Raw genomic sequence first — 7,069 nt, 5'->3', positions numbered from 1 at the left:
TGATTGTAGTTTCTCGTATGAATTTGTCGTTTGGACAGTGCCATTCATCCGAAACATGTTAACTTTGGAACGGTTGGTAAACCTGAAGCAGCTGACGCAAACGTGCCACGCTTTTGCGTCCCAGATTACCGCATTCGTGACATGAACACGACATGGACACAACATGAACATGACATGGCCACGACACGCAGAAAACGCCATAGAATACGGCTGCAAAACATGCCGTTTAAGTTCTGTTTCATGCCCCTATGAGTTGCATTTAAAATAGTTACTCCATAATTTTCTACTAAATCAAAGTTTTCTATGTATTTATATATAGAAAATTTGTTACAACGCGTGCTATAACTATTAAAATACATCCTGTACCAACATTGGAAATATCAATTGTCAATATTTATGAATCATTAAAATCATAATTCGTATCAATATGTATTGGCAAGGGTTTATTTAATTAAACTAAAGGTATTGTTGGATAAAGACGCAACCACACGTAGCGAAAAAACAAACCTTTGGGCATGACGTAGCTTTAGTTATGACGTAACCCATAAAAGTTTTTTTCTTCTGGAAACGAAAAATAACCGAGATATATTATTTTGAAAATAATTAAAAACGACTAACGGGAGAGATGATTCCACCGTCTTAACAAACATCTGACTGAAAAATATTGGTTCTGCGCATGCGCCAACCTCCCCCGCGGAAATACAAAAAAGTATCGATAGAAGGCAATACTGTCACGTGATAATAATAGCACCAATAGGGAAACAATAGGTCTAACCGACAAAATGATCGACCAATCACAGACAATTGAACATAGAGTCTGGGTCCTTGCTTCAATTTCAAATTCAGTTTCGAGATGGCTACTTTGTGTGCAAGATGTAGGTATACTCCGTGGGAGTTTATCAAGCTCTTTTACAAAGATAACGCTGCGTCTCTTAAACCATTACGTGACCACGGTGTTCTGCCAACGGAAGTGGAGTGCAAATACTGTGAACTACCCTGTACCTTCCGTTCAGAGAAGTCAAGGTGGTATTGTGGCCGTTGGAGGAAAATACCCAAGACCAAGAAAAGAAAGCAGTGCAACTTCACCGTAAGTGACTATATGGGCACCTTCCTCCAAGGAGTTCACCTGCAACCGTGGGAGGTATTGTGCTTCATTAATCACTGGCTGCAGAAGCACTGGGACCACCACGGGATCTTTGAGAATCTTGGCTGGGCCCAGAAGACAAGTGTTGATTGGCGAAGCTTCTGTTCAGAAGTAACAGAAAACTGGCTAGCAAACCAGGAGCCAATCGGAGGCGAAGGTGTCGTCGTAGAAATTGACGAATCTTGCTTTGGGAAAAGCAAATACGGTAGAGGACGCCAACTGAGCAACATTTGGGTGTTTGGGGGCATAGAGAGGGAGGAAAAGAAGAGCTTCCTCATTCCCCTCGTTCCTCCTCTCACTCCGAACAGGAACAAGGAGACGTTGGTTCCCCTTATTAAGAAGTATATTCTCCCCGGCTCCGTCATCTGCAGTGACAGCTGGGGAACATACCTTGGCCTGGGCAAAGAGGGATATACCCATGGGTAATTAACCACTCCTTGGAGTTCGTGGATCCCGGGGATCCGGACATCCACACTCAGAACATCGAAAGACTCTGGCGTGACGTCAAGGAGTGGACGAAGCGGCCTGGCAATCGGCCGGAATACTACGCTCAATATCTGTCGAGGTATATCTTCGTCAGGAAAAATTATTTCTACCGACACCACGCCTTCCTAGAAGAAGTCGCTCGGCTATACCCTCCGCAGTCCGAGCGAGAGGACGTCGTCGCTCGTGCGCCGCTACCCGACTCCGACTCGGAAGAATCTGACCCTGACGAGCCACAACCCGGCCCCTCACACGCCTCCAATTAAGGTAAGAAGTGGTAACATTCGAAGAGGATAGTCCGTTGCCACGAAGTGGCTTGAGAAAAGGGGGGTCCAGGAGGGGGCGAAGCCCCTCCTTGGCTAGGGCAGACCCAAAATTGGTCAGTTCCGTGATCGGTGGTTGACATCCGTCTTGAAAATATACCGGCCACGCAGTGGCCTTAAAAGTGGAGGGGGTCCAGGGGGGGGGCGAAGCCCCCCCTTGGATAGGGCAAACCTAAAAACTAGGTTAGGTTAGGTTTATGGGTTGGGTTTTGATTATGCAAAAGAAAAACCTTTAAATTTCGCGTCAGAAATCGTTTATCTCCGTACCGACGGTGGCGCGCGTGTGGGTAGGGAGGGGGGGGGGGGTGTAACTCAGCAACGAAAGGTTTCCGATGGAAATGAGTAGCAAAACTGTACAAAACAAAACGAAAACTACCAGAAAAAAATATCGTGTCGTGCCTAGAGGTTTGGTTGCGTCTTTATCCAAATTTACCAAAGTAAATATTGAGTTTAGTTTTAATTTTGTTACCCTTTTCAAAAAATAATCTGTTTAACATAAATAAACTGTCATTTTTAACACTTAGTAAGCATTGAATATGGCATTGTGAATATAACAATTAACAATTAACAACAAACAAAAACAAATAACTAAATTTCTAGTACATCAGGATTGCAGTTTTCATTGTTGAAACATATCCTGTTTGCAGCTAACACTTTCTCAACATCGCACGACACGACTGGTGCATACAAGAATGCTGTCAAATTAGAAGGAAACAGTCACTTCACGTATTCGTCTTTCTCAAAGTTATTCCCTTTATTAGACAATAATTAATTTATGATTTTCAGACTAGAGTATCCTTTGTTCTTAGTTAATACACTGTTAAGTTTATCCGCAAATGTTTTCTCATATAATGCATTTAAGCTTACCTTGACATCTTCAACTATTTGCAGTGCATTAGAAAGTGCTAATCCTCTCTTCTCTAGTTTTCCCATTGCATCTGATATTATGGTAAAGTTGTTCGATACAAAGTGAACATCTACAGACAATTGAAAGTCATTTAAGAGCCCTTGGCATTCAGATATTGCCTTCGATTCTGATTCATCTAATTCAGACACAACTTTACTGAATATTTAAAATAAACCCTTCACCATTCACAGTGATGTCTAGGGTTGTGACAAAAAATTATTTGAAATAATTTTATAAGCTTTAGCTTCAAGCTCATAAAATAATATTTTTAAGCGTATAAAAAATATTTTTCTCACAAAATATTCTTTTTAAGCTTAATTTATTTTAGTGAAATGCGTGAAGATTTTCATGTTATAAACAATAATTAATGGATATTTCGGATCAATATTAAAATGAGGATAAGAAATACTATTTGAAACTTGAAAAATTTACTCTAACAAACAAACAAACAAATTGTATTACAACAACAAATTATATTCCAATAAATCTAAAAATATTTTTCCTTAACAAAAGCCTTTGTTACATAAAACAAAATCAAATAAACAAAATAACAACAAATTTATAGCACCGAGTGATATATTTCTATCTATTTAACATTTATATTTAAATACTATTAACAGAACACAATTCAGAATTAAAAATTATTGCATTTGATTATCATTGTCTGTTTCAGATTGTCAAAGAGAAATCTGCGCCTATTGTCTGCTAGCACAGTTTTATACGCTGAAAATACTCGTTCGGCATCACATGACACGACTGGTACGTAACGGAATGCAGATATAACTGAACTAGATAACTGCTTCACATATTCGCTTTCAACTTCTTTCAATTTTACAGATAGAAGAGAATTTATTTCCTTCATGACTAAGAAACCCTTATTCTTTTTCATGACCGCCTGCAACTTTTGATAGTACTGTTGGTCGTACATTTTCTTAAGCTTTATTTCAACTTGTTCAATAAGATTGATAGCGGTTTTAAGATCTAAACCAATAGTCTCAAGCTTCTCAATCGTCGATGGAATAATAGAAAACTTGGATGATATGAAAGATAGGCTATACTTCAATTCAACATTGTTTACCAGCTCCTGAGACTCGGCAATGCAGTGAGCATCATTCGCATTAAATGAAAGCACAACCTCGCTAACCTTTTCTAAATGAGTTGAATGATACACAGCCGCTTGTAGCCATGTCCCCCACCTTGTTATTACAGGTAAGGGAGGTAAAGGAACTCCAGGGTATGAATCTCTAAATTTCTGAACTCTTAGGGGTGCTTTAACAAACACAGTTTTAGCTGCACTAATGTGCCGATTGACCTCTGAGTAATTGTGCCGAATCAGTTCAGCAACCCTGTGTAATCCATGAGCTATGCATGTAATGTGCATCATCTTGGGGTATAATACATTTAATCCTCGCATTGCTTTCAACATATACGGAGCAGCGTCAGTCGTCACAACTAGAATATTATGGTACAAAATTTGGTCAGGCCAAAGTTGTAGGAGAGATTCATTGAAGAACGCAAAGAGTCCAGCAAAGCCATATTTCCGAGATAGCATTTATCTCGTTCATCCTCTTCTCCGAGAATTCCAAACACAAAACAAGCGACAAATCGCTGCTCCACATCAGTAGTCTCATCTATCGACACCCATAATTTCTTGCCAGCGACTTTTTTCCTAAGTTGACTTATCTTACTCTTGTACACATTTTGTACATGGTATTTTCTAAGAGTACTTTGATCAGGCATATCTTTTCCAGAAATTTCCTCCAAAAAATTCCGAAATTCAACTGAGTTTATTTAGAGGGATGTCAGCAGACAACAGTGCACGACAAAGTTTCTCATTGAATTGTTTTTGTGGTGAAGTTCCCATCTCCTGTTCAATTCCAATATCCTCTCTATCACCATCATTCATGTTGGGTATTTCCTCATTCATATTTCGCATGTTGTTCCGGTGTTTCTTGGTTTTGGAATGTTGCACGAAATCAGACTTTTTCAACCTTTCCATCTGAAAAAAAAGGAATTTCACGATGTAGCTCACATAATTCAGACTCTAGTACAAATTGCAACAATGACTACCGACGAAAAAATATTTTCCAACAACGGTTTCATTACTTGATAAGACTCAATTTTAAGTGGCTAACGAATATTTCAACATTTTCTAATATATGAACTGCTATTCAGATGAATAGCAGTTCATTCTAATATAACAAACTAATAACGTCGCATTCAGTGAGTGTTATACCGTCATTGAGTGTCCGATTCTGTCTTGCCTCTGAAAACTAGATTAAGAAAATACTTGACGTATATACCATTTTCTCACCTTCACATGACAAAACTTGCACTCTATCACTCCATCAACATCCTCAAAGTCTTTGAACTCATCGAGTAATTTTCTTTTGAGCTTGTGTGCCTGAATTTTTGGCATCTTTGCAAGCTGAAATGTTGAGAAAGTAGTAAAGTTTATAATTTAGAAGTAAATATTACATCTATGGAACTATGAAAATGCTACTAACTTACCTTTAAGTAACCGACGGAAATACTTAAGAATCTACTATCTAGTAACTGATATGCCAATTCTATCGTTTGCAAGGAATTGTAGAGCTGAAAGAGCGATGTGTTGATGGAAGAAAGTAGTTGTGGTTTCAATCACTTTAGTTCACTACACGTATATACAGAATGATATATGAATAAAATTACAATAATAATAATACATTACAGACAAATAAAAGATTTCAAATATTATAGACAAAAAGGTAATTGTTTGAATGAAATTTATAATTGTTAAAGCACAAACAATCAATAAACATATTTTTTCCAATAAATAAATTTTAACATAATAGCGAAGTCAAATAAACAGGACATTAGAACATTAGAATCCATTTTTATCCATAAAATGAAACCAAAACTTAACAGAGACTTACCTGTTGATCTTGCAGTTCTGTCGTGAATACTGTTCACTTACAGGGCTGCAGGGTCAACATATCACCTCATTTTCTCCTCTTCTCATTTTTTTTTTTTTATTATTATTATTCTCTGGTCAACGTAGTTTTTTCTCTCTCTCATATTGGAAAATAATTCTTTATTAATTGTTTGTGCTTTAACAATTATAAATTCCATTCAAACAATTACCTTTTTGTCTATAATATTGGAAATCTTTGATATGAATAAAGTTTAACTCTGTAAACAAAATTAGAACATTAAAGATGCACAGACTGAACATTATTTAAAAAGAATATTCTTGGATTAAGTTTTTAATAAAAAGCTTATTTTTCTAAGCTTTTATGTTAAAAAAGCTTAAATATTTTAATTTTAAGCTTATAAGCTAATGTCACAACCCTAATAATCATCATCCGTCTACATACTATTATAATTGGTGATATTGTTCTTACTTCTTAAATAATATGACCATTCATATAGAGGTTTGTCTTTTCAAAGACATATCAAGAGAAGGAAGCGGCGAGAGCGTCGAAGTTCTGAGCCAACCTTATGGCACTTCGTTAATGCTATGTCACTTTGCTTTAGGCGACACTGACGGGGAATTCGAAAAGTCAGGAAGAGAAATCCAAAATAACTGAAAGCGTCCTACGCCTGGCCTGCGAGACGGTTTTCGCCAAATGCATTTTATGAAGTAATTAATTCATGGGCTCGAAAGTTGTCGTAGTGTTACTCATACTTATGTTATTGCAGAACTTCAGATTGAGAGAGAAGTCATAAGCCACAAAGATAAGCAGAAAAAAAAAATATATATATAGGATATAGATGAGAATGTACGTGGATTCTACGCCTATTAATGAGTTCTGTCTCCATCTGTTTATGTAGCTAGATTTTAGTTTTTCTATATCCATCTATCTTTCTATCTACATTTAAATGTCTACACACAATTAGAGAAAGATAAGAATATCAGAAGAAAGAGGAGTGTGTTCGTGTAAGAATACAATCCCACTTCTATTTATTTGTATTAAGTCTGTGGAAGCAAACCTTATGAAGGCGCAACACTTGTACAAGAGTCTTACTAAACCATGAATGATTTAATCCAAGAAAAGCATCAATCAAACGAGCTATAAACTGAAAGACTAAATGCAATTTATCCCAGAAATTATTTTTCAGACCTATTTCCTTGTTTAATCGTGTATTGATCATTTAACCATATAACCCGTGACTATGCTAACTAGCGGATTACCAGTTAGTAAGTTTGGTGAGTTGCCTCATTTTCTGAAG

The 7,069-nt window shown here is 37.0% G+C and overlaps 2 pseudogenes across 1 annotated transcript; one reads left to right on the top strand and one right to left on the bottom strand.

Annotated features, from left to right (window-relative positions):
• The first annotated feature begins 853 nt into the window (after positions 1-853).
• LOC147471415 (uncharacterized) lies at positions 854-2,923 on the top strand (annotated as a pseudogene).
• Positions 2,924-3,491: 568 nt separating this feature from the next.
• Positions 3,492-6,192, bottom strand: LOC147471414 (uncharacterized; annotated as a pseudogene). Its single transcript, XR_015191253.1, has 2 exons — positions 5,172-6,192; positions 3,492-4,856 (listed from the first exon to the last, which is right to left on the bottom strand). The product of XR_015191253.1 is annotated as an uncharacterized LOC147471414 (transcript).
• Positions 6,193-7,069: the final 877 nt, after the last annotated feature.

This window comes from Penaeus japonicus, unplaced genomic scaffold (genome assembly GCF_977035675.1).
Source record: "Penaeus japonicus unplaced genomic scaffold, GWHDUDI00000001_assembly GWHDUDI00000009, whole genome shotgun sequence".
Classification (NCBI taxonomy): Eukaryota; Metazoa; Arthropoda; class Malacostraca; order Decapoda; family Penaeidae; genus Penaeus; species Penaeus japonicus.
This window is presented reverse-complemented; position numbering and strand designations above follow the sequence as displayed.